Source organism: Equus quagga, chromosome 9, assembly GCF_021613505.1.
Source record: "Equus quagga isolate Etosha38 chromosome 9, UCLA_HA_Equagga_1.0, whole genome shotgun sequence".
In the NCBI taxonomy this organism is placed as follows: domain Eukaryota; kingdom Metazoa; phylum Chordata; class Mammalia; order Perissodactyla; family Equidae; genus Equus; species Equus quagga.
Genome location: NC_060275.1, coordinates 91,231,297 through 91,250,708, shown reverse-complemented (window position 1 = coordinate 91,250,708; position 19,412 = coordinate 91,231,297). Strand labels below are relative to the sequence as shown.

The following is a 19,412-nucleotide window of genomic DNA, read 5'->3' as shown; positions in this document are numbered from 1 at the left end:
ACCATTACCATCATCAGTATCAGAATTTGTTGTGGAGCTCTAACTGAAAGATGTTGAAATGATGGGTGCTGACAGTGCTTGCAGAGAAAACACAAACATAAAATGGTAAAAAATCATACAAGGTATCCTCAGGCTATGGGCCTGGAGTATTACTGTATTTGGAACTCAAAGTAGGCCTTGATTGGGGTAGGTGAGCAGGGAGGAGGGGGTGGGGAGGGGCATTCCAGGCTAGGTGGAAAGAGTCTCTGGAGACTACAACCTGTGGGGCGCTGGGGCAGAGGGTCAGCCTTTGGCCATTCACAGAGTCCTCGGTGAGCTCCCAGTGGGGCTTTGCAGCTGCTTTGCCTAGAAGGGCCAGGCCCTGGGTCCCTGGACTCCCTCATAGCAGGTCATGATGGCTGAAACAGAATCCATCACTTGAGCAGGGCAATTTCCTTTTCAAAGTCACCACTTTATTGGGCAGGGATTTGTTTCATGCTTGCTGGCTCTTTAGCAGTCATTTTCACCAATGATACTATTACTCATAAAGAAAAGATAAATTCACTGTCCTTCAAATCACTTAAAAAAAGAGAAAAGAAAAAAAAAACAAAAGGGGGAAAATGGACTGTAATGGCCTCTTAGCAAAGTAGTAGTAAGGGACAAATTCTTTGGAGCAAATAGTTTCTCATAAGAAATCAATTATGACATTGACAAGGTAGATTTATCAGTAATTTCCAGCAGTTCTTATATAAGGATCAGATTGTCCCATTATCTATTAATTCTGGTTTTGGTTCTTGAGGTTGCTTTATGAGACTCGTCTTCTCCAGAAATAAACTTCAATCAGGTAAGAGGGTTATGGCAGACTTTGTTACTATGCATGTGGTGTAATGGCTTAGCTCTGGGCTTGGCAAACTTTTTCTGTAAAGGGCAAGCATTTTCTGTAAAGATAGTAAGTATTTAGGCTTTGCAGGCCATACAATCTCTATTGAAACCACTCACCTCTACCCTGTATTGCAAAAGCAGCCATTGATAATACGTAACTGGGCACGGCTGTGTTCCCATGAAACTTTATTTATGGACAGAGTGAGATTTGAATTTTACATAATTTTCATGTGTCACGAAATACTCTTCTTTTGGTGTTTTCCCAACCGTTTAAAAATGTAAAAACCATTCTTAGCTTGTGGACCAAACAAAAGCGTGCAGTGGACAGGATTTGGGCAGAGGGCTGTGGTTTGTGGTCTCCAGCTTAAGTTAAAATTGTAACTTTGAGGAGATGTGGGAGCTTTAGAATTATGAAATTCTAGAGCCAGAAGGGACCTGATACTTCTCGTCTTATCTCCTCATTTTACCAGGAGAGAACACTGAGGCAGAGAGTGGTTAAGTGACTTATCCGAGGTCACCCTTTGAGTGAGGGACACACCCCTACTATCTGAGAAAGCATGGGATCAAGTCAGTACTTCGTTGCTCTATGCATGTGCGCGTGCGCAGTGGGAACAGGGGCGCACATGGAGGATGTGTTGTGTCATCTTTCTTTCATATTGTGATTTAGTATATTTTGTTGAAACAAGATATGAGTCAAAATACGGAGAAATCATTTGGAATCTGTATTGGTGGCAGAGTTTGATGTCAGGCTGAATGGGGAACAGAAATTTGAAAAGAAGTCAATTGCTGCCTTTTAGAGTATAGCAGAGCTCCCAGGCAAAGCAGAGCACTAAATAGATTTTTTTTTCCTTCTTAAAAGGCCATTATATTTCTGTGATTGGTTTTTAGACAGCAGATACACAGAACCTTATCACAAAGGCACGGAGATGTTGAGAGAGAGATTTGAGTGGCAAATCAAGATACCTGTATCCTCATTCTTTTGTGGACCACCTGGTGCCTACTGAAGAAATTTTAGAACCTTTTAAAGAATTGAAATCATAAGCGATAGTTAAAGACACTGCCATAGAGGATAGTTGACTCTGAGACAAGGACTCAGCATTTGGACCTCAAGCCAAAATATTCCAAGGGACCTCTTTGCCATGTACTAATCGCATAATACTGACTTCAGTCTAGACTCTTCTCTTGCCTAAAATAGATGAACTATTTGACCATTTGCAACTCTGGCAACAAAACAATAAGACAGCCTCTCTTCTCTGCCATTATATCCCCTCCGCCATTGCCTTCTCCACTTTTCCGCTGTGTGGGAAAATGAATTAATCAGCTAATGAATCCTCATCAATATTTATGGGTTTTATAGAAGGAAACAGTAAATATAAGTGAATTTTGTGGTTCCTTAGATGTTTCAAGCAACTCCCCAAATATCCCTCATTGAATTAGCAGCTGGGTGAGGCGGCGGAGGCTTCTAATGTTGTGTCACAGGCACCTCACTCGCCTCACCCCAGTCCCTGCCCCGATTAGCAGAAACCTCAAGTTGAGAGCCCCAAATCCTAAAGCCACTAATAGGAGGAAGTCATGCTGAGGATCAGACAATTCTGATCAAGTTGGAGCTCTGCCCCTGACAAGCTGTGGGAGCTTAGGAAACTTCTAGCATCCCCGGCCTCACCTATTTTTCTCTTCTTTCTCCTTCTCTCCCTCACTGGGATACTGTGTGAATAGACAAGACAATAAACCAGATTTTCTGAGTTCATAAACTACTCCCTGGGAATAATTTATATTGCACATATACTTTCTGGCCACTGGGGTACTATTTGGTAAATTACTGCCCTCCTACAGTGCTCTAAGTGGAACCCCAGTGACCTGAAGGAGTTAATGCCTCCCTCCAAGCAATTCACTTACTCCTGGGGCGTAATTTATACTCTCAGAGGATCTGGAAGACCATATGTGAAGTGCTTGGAGTTCTTTAAGAGAAAGTCAGCTCTAGAAATGTAAAGAATTAATATTTCAAAAAGCGCATTTGCAGACCGTTCTTTGAGGAATCTGTCATGCAACTTTCCCCAGAACAATCCTGTAAGGTAGGTCATTGTTACCCCTTCCATAGTCATTCTCTAGCCAATGAAATATCAGTCCATAATACACCCAACCTGAGGTTGGGGATAACATATTTGTAGAAGGACTTCACTATTTGAAAAATAACAGGTGAGAGATTGGGAAGTAGTTTTTAGAGATCTGAGTACAAAACAAAAGGCAAAAGTAAGGTAAATGTAATAAAGTATCTGCTTTGTAAATAATAGTATGAATATGACCTAAAGGGTCAATTTTTTATACAAACACAGGAGCACTTACTATTAGAATGTGGCATCCATTTCAGGATGGTCACCAAGCAGACTATCTGTATATCTTAATATGCAGTTATTGCTCAAAACACTTTTATGATGTGAATGTATTTGTTCATTTATCCAACAAATATCATTTAGGCATCTCTCTTCATGAGGCCTTGTGTTGGCGGTTGTCAAGAGACACAAAAAGGCGTGAGGTAGCATTCCTATATTCGGTGGTGGCACTTATCTGGATTTTGAAGGTGGGTTTAATTTTGGGCAAAGACCAAATCATCTGAAATAAATTCTAGGGAAAGAGGTGGGTTAAAAGCAAGAGAAGGTAATTCAGAGACTGGTTTTTTGCTATGGCTTGGTGGTAGGTTGCAATCTTCACCCTTCTCTGTATCCGTGTTCCTTGCCATATGACTTTTCAGATCCTCTTACTAAAACGGTGGTGTCCATTTCCCCATCCCTTAAATCTGAACTGGCATTCTGACTTGTTTTGGCCAGCAGAAGGCAATGGTGGTGAGGATATTCCACTTTTGAACCTAGGACCCAAAAGGCTAACATGTTTCCACTTACTCTCTCAAACCTCTGCCATTACCATAAGAACGTGCTTGGGTCAGCCTGAAGAAGGATGAGTGACATGTGGAACAGAGTAGTCTTGCTCTGTTCATCACAGCCAAGGTCAGCTTACATTGGCTGAAAGCCAGCTGACTCCCCTGACCAGACATATAGGTAAGCCTTGTAAAGATTGGCAGAGCTGCCTGTCTGACCACTCCTGATGGATAAGCAATAAATACTTGTTGTGGGCTACAGGGATTTTGTGGTTGTTACATAGCATTATTATGGCAATGGATAACTGATACAGCTTCCTTCCAGAAGAGGAACTCCCAATGTTGAACAAGAACAAGAACAAGTGTGTCTCCAGGTGACAGCTAGGAGGCTGTAACACACATGTGGGAATATGTGTCCCAGTGATTACTGGGCATCCTTCCTCTGTTCCTACTATACTTTGTACTCATTGTATGCAATTGCTTGTCTGCATATCCACCATTAGGCTAAATGTTCTGCAAGGACAGGAGCCACTTTTATTTTTACGTCCTTAGCACTAACATATAAATGGTATTTGTTAGGTGAAGGAAAGTGAAGAATTTCGTTAGAAATCATAACTTGCATTGTTGCTTTTAGTGACTTTGTTCTATTCGTGACGTCTTTGGTGTGTCGTATGTAATCTTAAAAAAATAGTGCAATTACTTGAGTAAGTTATACATGTACATCTTACACCTTTCAAAAGATGCAAAAGTATTTTCAGTGATAAGTGATTCTCTCTCATGCTGTCTTCAAGCCATCCACTTTTCCTGGTAACACAATTACTAGATTCTTATGACTTCTTCAGAGATTGTGCAATCATTAAGATAAAGCTTTTGTCTAGGAAAGAAAGAATGTTTTCCACCATTATATTGTAAAAGTCTGCCCATTTTACAATCCCTTTTCTTTTGCATATTTGGGCCCATTGGATGTAGCCTGTGGGTTCTTTGCTAGAATGTTGTGAGAGCTGTTCCCTCTGAGTTTGTTCTTTTTTGATTAAGCAACATTCCCTTGGCTTGTTTAAGGTTTGAACCCTGCTGGAATTAACGCAGCTGTTTGTGTTTACTTCTTTGCTCATATACTTCATCACATGTGATGTCAGCCAGCTCCAGGAGCCTGGTAATTACCACGGAACCAGGCAGCAGAGGGAGCAGATAAACTCAAAACATTGAGTTTTCTGGGTGACAGGGAGCCAGGAGTTCTGAAGCCCTAAAAATAATCTTTTATCGTGGAGAACCCGTGCTTCTATTTGATGATGATAGTGGGGTGAGTATAATTTTAGTATTTAAAACTCTTAAAGGAGTCTTTACAGGCCAGCATGTTTCTTCTGCTCTATGACAATGCAAAGACTTATAAACTGTGGCAAAACCATGTTGGCATAACTGTGTTGGCTGGAATCCAGCTGGCATTGTAGCTTTCAAGGCGTTTTGGAGGTTCTATGAGGTGGTTTAAACCAAAGCCACAAAAATGAGAAAAAATTTATTTTCAGATGAATTTTAGTAGACTGCCAACTCCTGGTACGTTTGTGCTAAAGATGCAAATTTTTTTTTTCTATTTTAAAAAATTAAGTGGTTTAAAAATATTCTGCCTCATGATTCATGAGATTTCAAGTTCAACTAATTTTTTTTTTCTTTGTTGAAGGAGATTCGCCCTGAGCTAACATCTGCTGCCAATCTTCCTCTTTTTATATGTGAGCTGCCACCACAGCATGGCCACTAACAGACGCGTGGTGTGGGTCCACGCCCAGGAACCGAACACAGGCTGCTAAAGTGGAGCACACTGAAGTTAACCACTAGGCCAAGGGGGCTGGCCTGAGGTTCAATAATTTTTAATAAGTGCAAAATATGTACTAGGTACCGTATTAAATGTTTGCATGTATATTTTCTCATCTGGTGAAATATATTATTCATTAAATATTATATTACAAAGATCAAAGCAGGAAAACATTTAAGAAATAAATTGAGGTAGTTGTTTTATATCTGCTTTTTACGGTTTGCATAATCTTGGTTTGCATAATATGATTGTCCATAATATCTCTGTAGAGGAAGTCTTCTGTACGTTTTACACCAGATTTAGCAGGATTCACTTATATTTGTGTGATGGCTACTCTCAGAGAAGAAAAACTGTTGTGTGGCATGCCTGGGACGTTAATTTTTTTTTTTTTTTTACTATTGAGGGACTGTTTCATGAAAACATCGTTTCAAACAGATGTGTTCTAGTGTTTACTGAGGGGAGAATTTAAGCCAGACGGATTAATTAGCAGTTAGTCAAGACATTTTCCTGTTCCTATCTGGGTAGTCTGGGGATTATGAAGCTGTCAGTAGGTTATATTCAGATGATGAAAAAAAATGACAAACAGCAAACCAAACCTCAGATCACTATGCTAGGGTGTAAAATATGGTGTCCTAACCGCTGTATGTGGTTTTTATTGGAACATGAGTTTTTTGGAGCAGGCATGATAGAACTAACATAGGGGTCAGCAAACTTTTTCTATAAGGGCCAAGTAGTCAATATTTTAGGCTTTGTGGGCCACACAGTCCATCATAACGACTCAACTCTGCGATTGTAGTGCTAAAGTAGTTTTAGACAATATATAAATGAATGAGCATGGCTGTATTCCAACACTTTACTTATGGACAGTAAAATTTGAATTCCATGTAATTTTCACATCAGGAAATATTATTATCCTTTCGATTTTTTTCAGCCACTTAAAATGCAAAAAATATTCTTAGTTTGCTGGCCATACATTTGGCCCGTGGACCATACTTTGCCAACTCTTGGGCTAAAGCAAAGAGTCTCCAATCACTTTTAGTCCTGGTTCTTTTTGGTGTTTTACACAACGCTAAATCGTTTTAAATCTTAATTTCTATATTTGTAAAATGAGGGATAAAAGTAGTTGTACCGTTTCTTCCCAGGATTGTTGGCAGGACTAAGTGAGGTAGTGGATGTGAAAGTATTTGAAGAATGTGAAGTGCCATGCTGATGTAAGATATTGACTATCTTATTATTTGCGTTGGGAATGTGTTTGATTAGAAGTAGCGGAGAACTGGATTAACAGAGGCTTAAGCCGTAAAGACACTTATTGGTTACTTACGTAGATTTACAAATTCCCAGAATTGGTGCAGTGGCTCAAGGATGTGGTTCAAGACCTGGTATTTTCTCTCTACATTCTGCTAGTATCCTTGTGCTGGTGCTCCCTCCTTTCACAGTGCAAGATGGATGTCGTAACTCCAAAAGTCGTGTTCTTACATGACCGCATCCCAGAGAAGAAGGGGACAGGGAATAGAGAGAAAAGGCATCTCCTTCCAGCTCTCTCTTATTTTGTCAAGGAGGAAAATCTTTCCTAGCACTCCCCCAGCAGCATTCCCTTCACATCTCATTGATCAGAACTGGTTCACATGCCCATCCTAGCCCAACACTGGCAAAGGGGAAGAGGATTGGTGTGCTTGGCTTATAGACCAGCATGAATCACCTTCTGGAATTGGGCACAATGCTGCCTGGACAGTCAGGAAGCAAGGAAGGAAGACGAGGGAGCAACTAATGATGTCTGCCACATTATTTTTCTTTCCTGTTATAAATTGTGTGACTGGCATCAGGTTGGGGGACTAGCTGGTGAGTTAATTCCCTAAGAGCACTCAGAGATGAATCCTCCAGGTGCCATACAAGCTATCCTCACAGGTACATACAGACAAAGACCATTGTAGTTAGCTGGCGTGGTCAGACTATGAGTGGAGACTGCATGAAGACAGAATCTCTGCATTACCCTGCACTAACCTGAGAATGAAGCAGAAAAAGGGAGAAACCTGAAGGTCATCTCCATATGGCTTCTGGAATGTACTAGACAGAACCAATTTAATGCGCATGTGCTGTTAGGAAATGCCCCACAGTCTTTTTTTCTGAGGAATCTCTTCATTGTAAAACCCAGTACTAAAGGTACCTTTGTATGTGGGTCTCATTTTCAGAAAATTCAGATTAAAAATCTAGACTCTAAAAGTACAAATTATGAGTCAAAGATTCTAAAGTCTAAAATAGTCTTTATTTTATATAAGAAAATACTTTGGTGCACTTTAAATGATTTCATTGATGAAAATCAGATTTCCACATAATTTATATACATGTGTGTGTGTCACACACACACCACCTATTACATTGCATTGAGCTAGGTAGACCTATAACTTGATTGAAAAATCATGAGTAAAATAATCCTTTAGCATAAAATTGTCACTTATGTGAACTAAATCAAATAGGATTTCAGGGTACCAGAGCAAATGACATTTCCCAGGGATTAAATGCCTACTTCAAAAAGAGAGTCTTACAGAAGTTATAAACTCTGTACATACAGGTCAAATCTCATGACAATGCAGAGATTCCTACTTTGTGTGGGAGGTTCAACCAAAGGTTCCTCAAAACTATAAAACTCTAAGATTCTTTCATTCTATGAGTATCATTTGACCTTAAAGTTCCTTTCCTTTCATAAATACTACAATTCTATGATTATAGTAGAAAGGTCTTTATAATCAAGTTCCAAGCTCATAGCCTGCTGTCCATACATTCACCTATCCATTTGTCTATTTGTTTGTTCGTTGTTTTTTTTAGCTCACACACACTCCCTGGTCTCATGGAATTTACGGCGTAGATGAGAAGATCAACATTAAAGTCTAGCTGATGATACTGATGAATGCATAACTACACACAGATTAGTGCTCTGAAGAAAGGAATGCTGCACTACAAAAGGACATGATGAAAGAGCCCGACCTTGACTGGGGATCAGGGAAAGCTTCTTTGAGGAAGCAATGCTTGAGCTGAGAACCGATTTGTGAGTAGGAGTTAATTAGGTGAAAGAGGTAGAGTGGGATGGAAAGAGCATTCCTAACAGAGGTACGGTGTTTGTGTTTCCCTGTCTATCTATCCATCCATTTGTCTGTTCATCCATCCATCCATCCATCCATCCATCCATCCATCCTGTTTTACAAAACAGTATATTACCAAGTGATCATGGAGATGTAAATAGGTATAATTGTCTCTGTTTTCTAAGTCTGTAAGTCAATTTGGGGACACCAGAGAAGAATTCTTTTAAAAATTCCTCAGAAAATGTTAGGAGGTTATTTTAAGTCACAATAGACAAGAGGCAATTTCAGCCCTTACTCTTGCTCTTATTGGAAGGGGATTTGCCTGAGTGAACATCAAGAGGCCGCTCTCCCCTGGGTATCTACCTCGTTCTGCCTTTTTCCCTGTGGAGAAGGTGCAGAATGCAGAAGATAAGACCCATGTGCCAGCAGCCTAACGCTGCTTCCATGGGAACTGAAATTTGCAGTTAAAAATTGAAGCAAAATCCTCCGTTAATAGAGGAATTTATCTGATTTTACAATGAGTCACGTTTTCCTAGTGCTTTTAGGATCAACCAGAAAGCAAAATTCAGTATTTTAAAAAAAGGGAATTAAATTGGTATCTGTTCTACATAAAGCGATTTCATCATCTCACTGTGATCTCCAAGAATATGGTTCCTCATACGAAAATCAGGGATAATTTGCAGGCATGCTTTTAGTGATTAGCAAATTATTTATTTACAGTTGTTGTCAGATTAATGGTAAATGTTCCACTGAGTTCACAGAATCTTGGCATTGAATTTATACCTGGAATGAGCTTAGAGATCCAGTATAGCTCTCATTTTACACAAGAAGAAATCGAAAGCCAGATAGGTTAAGTGACTTTTTCAAGCGACTTAAAAATTTATGCCCCAACTCATTTCACAGGCTTTTGTGATAACTGTGCAAGTAGGGTATAAGCTATTTAGGATCTTCTATCTCCTGGTTCAGTGTGGGGGACTCTGGAGTATGATTCTGCACTCAAATTCTTGCCATTTACTAGCCTGTGACCTTGGAAAAATTGCTTAACTTCCCTAAGCTTCAGTTTTCTCATCTCTAAAAGGGGATAATAATTGTACCCACATCCCTGCATTGTTGTGAAGATTAGAATGCATGAGAAGAGGCAGGCCTGTAGTAAACACTCAATAATTGCTTTGTGATGTTTCTTGCTTTGGCCAACAGAAAGAAGACGGAAGTGACCATATGCCAGTTCAGAGTGGGACTTCAAGAAGCATGGTAAGTTTCCTCTATTCTCTTGTGCTCCTCCACTCTGCCATGAGAAAACCATGTCCTGGGCAGTCAGTCATTCCAGAGAAAGGAGACAGATGGAAGAAATGTGAGCCCTTATGATTAATGTCACCATGAACATTCTAGAACAGGTCTTTTTGTGGGCATTTGCATTTACTTCTAAGTATATACCTAAGAGTGGAATTACATTAAAAGCAGCCAATGAGTTTTCCAAAGTGGTTGTACCATTTTACACTTTCACCAGCAATGTGTGAGAGTTCCAGTTACTCCACATCCTCACCAACACTTGATATTGTCAGTCTTTAATTGCATCCATGTGTGTTGTTATTTCATTGTTGGTAGCCTACTGAGTTACGCTTGTTTCTTGCATGTTTGGAAACGTATTCTAATACTAGCTTCTAGGTCCTCTGTTTCATCCTCAAAGATGGCACACAAAAAGTTTGACTAAGCCCAGATCCAGACTTGTCACTCAGCCTTGCTTGTTGAGACTAACAGCTGGGAATTGGCCAGATCAAACACCACATACCCCAGAAACACCCAGCCAGTTCACTGGGTAGTTGGTGAACCTTCCAAGGGATCACACTGCTTTGATGCTCAAACTCCTCCTAAGTGACAAATGTCTGTGAGTGTGATGTAGAGGTATTGAAGATCTTTTCTGTACCTTCCATGTATTTAATGAACAACAAAAATTCGTACTTTTTGGTGGACTAAAATCCCATTGTACTTGCGTAGCTCACAGAGGAGGAGACTACTCACGATTTTGCCCAGGATGCCATGGTAGTAACTGCAGTGAGCTTTCCAAATCATCTTCCTCTCCATCTGTTCTCCTTTCTACTTTCTCTCCTTTTTTACTTCTTCCTTTCCCTTTTTGTCTCCTCTCTCTCCCTTTCTCCTCCTTCTCCTTGTTTTCTCTGTTCATCAACTAAATGAGAGTTGAACAAAACATCTGGACACAAATTTGAAATCACCAGGAAAACTCAAGCCCCTGAAGCATCACGTGTTTGCCCCTGTCCCTTCTGAATTTAACATAGGCCTGATTTAATTCATATATAATTTTAACGTGTGTATTATGAAGAGTTCTATTTTATCCTGTTATTGTTACTTCATGTAGTTATTTCTATATTCCTAGATAACCCTCATAATTGTGATTCCTAATGTCAGTATAATAGTCCATTGTATTAACACACCAGCCTGCTGAGCCATTGCATCTAGTAGCTACACAATATTCCAGCATGTGGATGTAGCACAATTTATCTAACCAATCCTCTTTTATTGGACATTTGTGCCACTTCCAGTTTGGAGCATTAATAATAATGCTATAGAAAATATTCTTTTCCATAAATCTTTATCTACATTTCTGCTTATTTCCTTAGAATTAATTTCTAGATGGAGAATTACAGGGTCAGAGGGTAATGAACCTTTTAAATGTTCTTTCAACACGTAATCCATAATGTTCCAGAAAGACCGGGTCAACTTTTTTACTAAAAGTAGTGTATGAGAATGCCTATTTCATGCATGGCAAATGAAGACTTAAGATTTCTGTTTTAATTATATAATTTTAAAATTTTTTTGAAATTACACAGAAATAGCTATCTGCTGCCCAAACCTCAGTCTTACAGAAGTGAATGATTATTTCTTTAAATGTTGGGATGAAGGCTAGATTATGTTTGGGGGTGTACCCTGTGCTTTGCAGGATTTTTAGGTGGTGGTAGATGCTGTTGAGGCAGGACTAGGGTATAGTCAGTGACAACAGGTAAGATTTCTCAATGTGTGTTCCTCAACAGCAGTCAATTGCTGGGTTCTTCTCCCTTCCTTCCTCCTGTCTTGGTGGTCATTAGTGCTGTTCTCCAAATCTTTCTGGCTCTCTGACTTCCAGGCACAGGGTAGGATTTCATTTCCTGGCCCCCTTGTAGTTGAGTGACTAGTGGTTGGCCATATGACTAGTTCTGGACAATAAGATGTGAGTGGAAGTGATGTGTGTCACCACCAGACCAAGCATGTAATTGCTGGTGTGAGATTGTGCAGAGCTTTCTCTCCTCTCCCATGTGCCTGGCAATGTGTGAATTGGTGTCCACTTCCTCAGCCTGGGTCCTGGACTAAGGAGAGATGGAGCAGCCCCCCTCAGCCAAGCTGTGATGGAAATGCAGTGGAGTGAGAAAGATGCCTTTTTTGGCTTTGAGATTTTGATAGTGTTTATTACTACAGCATAAGCTAGCATGTTCTGAATGTGATCCCTTCTCCTTTCTCACCTCCCAACATTTATGAGTAACTCCCCATATCCATTATATAGTCATAAGACCTTTGCCATGAGCCTAGTGGTTGGGAGTCAAGAGAAATAGATTTGAATTTCGTATGTTATGTAATTGACACAAAATGCTTAGATACAGTTACCACTTAAGTTTTTAAAACCCTATTTGATGGCAAGTAAACAAAAAATAAATATATTTATTCAGGGAGGTTCAAGAACAAATAGACTGATGGTTACAGGGTGGAAGGGCAGTGGGAAGGGAAGAGATATTGATGACTGGCTTAGAGAGAGATGGAAGTCTGACCAGTTGGTACTGTAGACGTGTCCATCTAGTCTGTAGCTTTAAGCGTCCCAAAGTAGTACAAAAAGGCTAAGCCCCTTATTGCTCAAGAACCTGCCAAAAGAGTTTGCTACTGTGTGCACAGATAGGCAGGGTGTATGTGTGCATATGTGTGAAATTGTGAAGAAACCACACGCCCAGTGGAAAATAATGCCCCCTTTTAAACAAGCTGAGCAGGTCTTGATACAAGGCAGTGTGGTCTTGCTCCTCTGTTTACAGAGGAAGCCTTTCATGCAGGCATGATAGATGGACGATTTAAACCATTGAGATCCTTTATGCTAACAGACCGTTTATCTTGGATTTTCCAGGTTTCCAGGTTGTCTTCAAGGAGTACACCATTGACTCTGAAATTAGCTGTTGTGTGGACAGATACGTTACAAGTCTCTAAATTACCAAGCTGCAGGATCTTGTCATTCCAATGCTTTAATGGACTCTAACTCCATTTCAGCCCTCCCTTCTGCCCTGAGACCTTGTCACCTGGGCAATTTCAGGTTTCTTTTCCTTCCAGATGTCAGGGCCTCTCCTCCTCCTCCTTGCTTTTCTTTAGCATCAACATTTCCAACTACTATTTTCTAGTTATCTTTCTTTTTGTTTCTGTGATACATCCAAACCTTGGATTTTCCCTAAAGGGAAAAGTGGGTCTTCTGCCTAGGAGAAGTGGATGACTTCCCAAGTTGTGCTCAAGGGCTCTTTCCTCAGTTTTCAGATTTTTTGGTAACTGAAAAATCTGGTTGCTGGATTGTGTGTATGTGTGTGTTCCCTATCATCACAGAAAAGAAAGAATATGTGTGATAGCATTCTCTTTTAAAGTCAGTTGAAATCTTGTATAGAAAATGTTTGCGAAGACATTCCCTGAAAGATGTTCCCTGAAGAGATGTTCCAGGATGGCATCACCCAAGCAGATGTGAAAAGTACTTTCCTGGAGGCGCTCTGGGGTGAAAAGTTTTCTCCTTCCAGAATGCTTTCCTAGTAGCCTGTATCTCTAACAATTTATCATCTGTATCAGAGTCACCAGGGTGGTATTAACTATGCAGATTCCTGAGTTACACCCCAGAACCACTGGGTTGGAGCCTTTGGGGGCTGGGAGCCAGGGATTGGCATTTTAACAGATACCCCAGTTTCCGAGCCACTGCCTCCTAGTAGAACTCCCACCAGCTCCAGAGCTTCTCCTATATGCCTCACCTGCAACAAAGCCGCAGACCCTTCTGTCTCGGAGACAGGGATGGGAGGGAGGGAAGATGGCTCCCTTCCTCTTCTCCAAAACTCTCTTGTGTGGCTGGGCCTAGTATCTGTGAGTGAGAAGGTCATGCAGGAAGGTCAGTGTACAAGGCTTAGGAAATACGTAAGGAGTGGAAACACTGAGATGTTTCGCTGACTTCTAGTCAGGGATTATGGAACAAGCACCATTTTGTTTTTTCACTCGCTAGTCCTCAAAATATTTTTTAAGGGGCCGGCCCGGTGGCGCAGCAGTTAAGTTCGTACATTCTACTTCTTGGTGGCCTGGGGTTTGCTGGTTTGGATCCTGGGTGCGGCCGTGGCACCGCTTGGCATGCCATGCTGTGGTAGGCGTCCCACATATAAAGTAGAGGAAGATGGGCACGGATGTTAGCTCAGGGCCAGTCTTCCACAGCACAAAGAGGAGGATTGGCAGCAGATGTTAGCTCAGGGCCAGGCTTCCTCAGCAAAAAGAGGAGGTCTGGCAGTAGTTAGCTCAGGGCTAATCTTCCTCAAAGAAAAAAAAATATTTTTTAAGTGCTCAACATCTGCCAAGCACCATTCTAGGTGCATTCCACCATTTGCATCCCTCATCTTTTTGTCAGATATGAAAAATGAAGCTGAGATTTAAGTCCCAAATCATCCCCAAATAGGTAGCACCAGCAAAATAATTAGAATTAAGACAATTCTCTCCCTTTCTCTGAGTATGTGTGTGGTACCTTTGTGTCATACACATATGTATGTGGGTTAGGGACTTTAGTGTGTGTTTTCAAACATACGTGTATAATTCATTCAGTTTATTACTTTACTCATGCTTTTGTTTATTTATTCAGTAAACATTCACCCATTCATTAATTCAACTAATATGTATTGTAGGCCTGCTGTGGACTAGTCTAGGAACTAGGGATACAGGGATGAAAGAGGCAAAGTTCTTGCCCTCATGGAGCTTTTGTTTCAGTAGACAGTGCTCTTATATGTGTATTAAATAAAGAAATACTATTTTGCAATTTATGTTTCTAGCAGAGATTGGCAAGCCAGCGCTGGTGCTCTAGTGGTTAAGATTTTGTGCTCTCACCACCACAGCCCCTGTTCATCTCTTGGTTAGGTAACTACATCACCTGATTGTCGGTTGTGATGCTGTGGCAGCTGCATGTTACTGTGATGCTGAAAGCTATGCCACTGGTATTTCAAATACCAGCAGGGTCACTCATGGTAGATAGGTTTCAGCGGAGCTTCCAGACTAAGACAGATTAGGAGAAAGGAGCTGGCCACCCACTTCCGAAAAAATTGGCCATGGAAGCCCTGTGAAAAGCAGTGAAGCATTGTCTGATACAGCCCCAGAAGGTGAGAGGATGGTGCAGAAAGACTGGGCAGGGTTCGGCTCTGGGATACACAGGGTCACTGGGAGTTGGAATTGACTCCTCAGCGCTGAGGAAAAGAGACTGGCAATTCAACAGAATGCAGATCAGGGCACAGGAGCCCTGCCCTTTTCTTTCCTCTTCCTGGCTTTACAAATGTTCTTTTCAGCAAAGGTGCCTTCCCAGACATTTCATCACATGTTTGAAATATTTATACACATAACTGGGGAAAATGAATTAAAAGTGTGAACTCGACATGGCACGTAAGTCAAAATAGGAAGCTAAGTTATTCAGCTGTGACTTTTGACTGGTTCCCATTAGGAAACCCCTTTCAAGAAAAACCTTCACGGAGCAACACACTTCAAAGAGGTTCCCGGCAATGCTGTGTTTAAAACGTGTTAATGGGACCTAATTGCAAACAGCTGCCCAGTTTAACCACTGTTTGGGTTGGCGCTCGCCCACTCTAGATCTAGGTCATTTTTTTGGTTACATTATGTTCATATTGGGATCTTAATATATTTGTTATAATCTCAGAATGTGTCACCATCCAAAGGATTGTGTGATAAATAAAAACATGGAGACAACATATTTGTCAAACCCTGAGGTCTCTGCCAAGTACAAAAGTGTTTGAGAGCAGATGCCCTATTTGATACTTGGTGTGGGGTCATGGTACCTCGCTTAAACATATGGGAAAATATCCAACGACAACAAAAAAAATCTGTGGTATTTGCTGGTATGAGTGGAAACATTGAATGATGTTTTATTGTCTATCCTCCACTTAACTATTGAATATTAATGCCATGTACTGTAGAAAGAAGGAGGAAAAATAAATAAATATATATATTAGTTTATTAGGTGAAATTGCTACTGGATCTAGTTTTATAGAATATTGATGTTTCTCAAGAAGCAATTATGAGAGCAACTTATTTGTTAAATGTGAAGGGGTCGTTTTCAAAATATTTAACAAGTAGTAAGGCATGAACACTGAACAGGTGGAAGGAGCACGGGCCATAGTAACTGGCATGGCCATACTCATGCATACTTGTATAGTGACCAAAGGGTTCAGTATCTGGCAAGTTCTCAGTGAGGCTGCCTGGAATGTGATCCTGCTGGGATTCAGTATAGAATGTGCACCTCAAAGTTATCTCACCCTAGGCGGGAGAGAGCTGGGGTATTTATACCCATTCCCATCCCACATTGGTTGAAGGCTGCTTCCTGGGCATTAATTTTCCAGCACTTTTGTCCTGCCATTCAAGTGGCAAAGTGGGCTCTGGAGGACTGAGGATGCCCATATGCAAAGGAATGCTGGTGCTGGCAATTGGAAGTCAGGCTGCTGAGGATTGAAATGGTATGTACCCAGGAGTATGAGTGGGGCATGAGTGGCACCTGCTATGGTGGTAGGGGGGCATTTGAGGATGTTGGTAGAACTGAAATAGGGATCATGAAGTATTTCTGTCTCTGCATTGGGTACATCAGCAGCAATAGCCTCCCTGAGATTGTTTGAAACAAATTGGCCCTCAGAATATGAGTTATAAGTTAAATGGGATTGAGGGGGTGGAGTGTATAATAAAAATGATGATGACAATGAGAATAAGTTCGTTAATATTTATGTGTTCTCACTATGTGATAGGCATTGCTTCCCCATTTTCCAGATGAGGAAACTGAGGATTAGTGATGTTGAATAACTTGCTCAAGGACACACAGGTGGAACGGTAGAGACAGGATTTGAATTCTGGTCTTTCTGACTCCGTATCACAAACTCCTGAAAGTGTGAATGGTTTAACACAAATCCTTCCTTTTCTCTTTCCTTCCCTCCCTCCCTTCCTTTCTTCCTTCTTTTCCCTTTCAACACATATTTGAGTACTTACTGTGTGCCAGACACTGTTTTAGGCACCGCACAGCAGAGAAACAATTTTGGTCTTTTTTGATCCAAAGAGTATCCCCATCCTTCCCTTAAAAAACATTTTCCCAGGCCTGCCCTGTGGCCGAGCGGTTAAGTTCATGCACTCCGCTTTGGTGGCCCAGGACTTCATGGGTTTGGATCCTGGGCGCAAACATGGGATCACTCATCAAGCCATGCTGAGGCAGCATCCCACATCGCACAACTAGAAGGACCTACAACTGGAATATACAACTATGTACTGCGGGGCTTTGGGGAGAACGAGAAAAAGGAAAAACAAAGAAGATGGGCAACAGATGTTAGCTCAGGCATTAATCTTTAAAAAAAAAACAAACCATTTTCCCTTCCCCAGGCCCTCCCCTAACTTTTGTGGGGCCCTGGCAAGTGTAAAATTGGAGGCTCATATACCACGTCTAAATATTTGAAAGTTATAAATCAAGCTGACAAAGAAAATATGTTCCATCCTCATGCTTTGACAAATATACCTGCACAGAGGGCAGGTTTGAATTAAGAATTTGTGGACTCCTGGAGTGCCATGCAGAGTGTGGTGGCTCAGGGAGTGTGGACTCCTGGCCCACGGCCTGCTGCCTGTCCCCATCTCTTCCTTCTCTGACAGTCCCACATGAGGGGGCTGTGCACGCACCTGTGTCTGCACATCCACACTCCATCCCTGCCAACAGCCACCCCATGGTCGCTTCTTGGGCTTAGCTGCCTACTGAAAGTGTGGCCTGCCCTTGAGAGAACTGGCCTGGGGAAGGCTGCAGAAGTGGGCTTGGATCACTCCTGCAGGGAATTCCAGGGTCTCTGGTACCCAACGCATGGTCTGGAAGAGGAAATACAGGCTCCAAGTGGGCACATCTCCATGGGCTCACATCCTTTTGACCCAGTGGAAAGGGGCACAGCCAGTGGAGGACCAGGAGGCCCCTGTTTCCTGGGCTTAGGCGCAGTACTGCTCCTCCCTGTTCTAGTCTCTCTGCTGAAGCTTACTTTTGCACATGGATTTTTTTTTTTTTTTGAGATTTGGCCCTCTGAAGATTTTTTTAAAAGGAAAATGTGGAATTAAAACACTCCACTTCTTGACCAGAGGGAGGGTCAGTTGAGGTGGACAGATGGTAGATGTTACAGGAAGAGGAAGAGTCAGATTGTGGAGAAAGATCCACTGGCCTTGGAAGACTTCTCCAGTCTACAGAGAGGGAAAGATATGCTCCCAGGTGCTCTCTCTTGAAATCTTCATGGGCTCATCCCAGACTTCTGGAAATGGATGAGATTTCAGCAGTATCAGCTCTTCAGCCTATTCACTTCTCTAGCCATGCCAACCCAGAGTTCTGGATACACTCCTGAAACATGCGCATACTCAATGCTTGCCTTTACTGTGTCAGATTATCCTGGGAGAGTCAGATAGAAGAATATTTGACCCAAACAGCACATGTTCATGCCAGTGGTGTTCCCCTCTCTCCCTTAGGGAAGATAGATGGTTTAATATTTACTAGAACTGGGACTAGACACACACTGACATATTCAGTGGGTGATAATGATCTTTATTAATGCAGTTGGTACTAATTGCATGTCTATTTAATGTTTTTGCTTCCCCTTCAGGTGGTTATTGTCTCCTGGGCACAGGTAACTGCCAGCAGTTAGGGAGTCACTAGTAGATCTAGGATGGCATTAGCTTATTTGATATGCTGACGTCAGGGTAGTGGCTCGCAGGACACTGCGATGGGGAAGATTCTGTAGTCGCACCCAGGCTTGTTGAGCAAGAGTGCTATGTGGGCCAGGAGTACACCTGGCTGATGACTTACCAGGGGGTTGCTCCGGAGGGGACTGCCTAGGATGAAGATCAAATGGGAAACATGGGCAGACCTCAGGGGCATGTGAGTCCTGTGAGGACCTGAACTTTTCCCCCAGGGGCCATCTTGGAGAGGAATGGGAAATGGAGAGGAGGAAAACGGCAGGACTGAATTACCTAGGAACTTTAAATTATTGGATTGGGTGACATTTAATTTTCTGATTCTACATAGTAAGATGGAAGGCTCAGGAGAAAGATTAGATCAATTATTGAAAATAATGAAGTTACATTTTCTTTGTGTAACTTAAATGTAGGGTAATTTTGAACTTTCTAAAATTGTCTTTGCCCTGTGTCTCTTCGCCCACGCCTCATGCATGAGTGCACATGTGCGCGCACACACACGCGCACACACGAATGACACTTCTATAAGTTTGTCCCTGCCACCACCTCCTTGCAAGAATCTACACTTACAAAAGCATTAGGGAGGAATGTAGACTTCACAGGGGATTGAAGAAGAGTTGAATGAGGTTTCACTGCACACCCTGTGGCAAACAGGTTCATAATCCCCCTTCAATACTGTTTGTCATCATCTCTAAGATGCACTTTTTTCCTATTTGAATATTTGATATCTCTGAACCAGAATCTGTCTCACTGTGGTGGTGTGTTATAGTATAATTTTCAGAAT

The 19,412-nt window shown here is 41.6% G+C and overlaps 1 long non-coding RNA gene across 2 annotated transcripts; it reads left to right on the top strand.

Moving 5' to 3' along the window:
• Positions 1-6,289: 6,289 nt before the first annotated feature.
• On the top strand, positions 6,290-13,947 carry LOC124244468 (uncharacterized). 2 transcript variants are annotated; one of them, XR_006890014.1, is made up of 4 exons: positions 6,290-6,751; positions 8,364-8,583; positions 9,815-9,868; positions 12,777-13,947. It is a non-coding gene; the product is annotated as an uncharacterized LOC124244468 (long non-coding RNA). The 2 variants fall into 2 exon arrangements; XR_006890013.1 differs by having other exon boundaries at positions 8,364-9,868.
• The last annotated feature ends 5,465 nt before the right edge of the window (positions 13,948-19,412 follow it).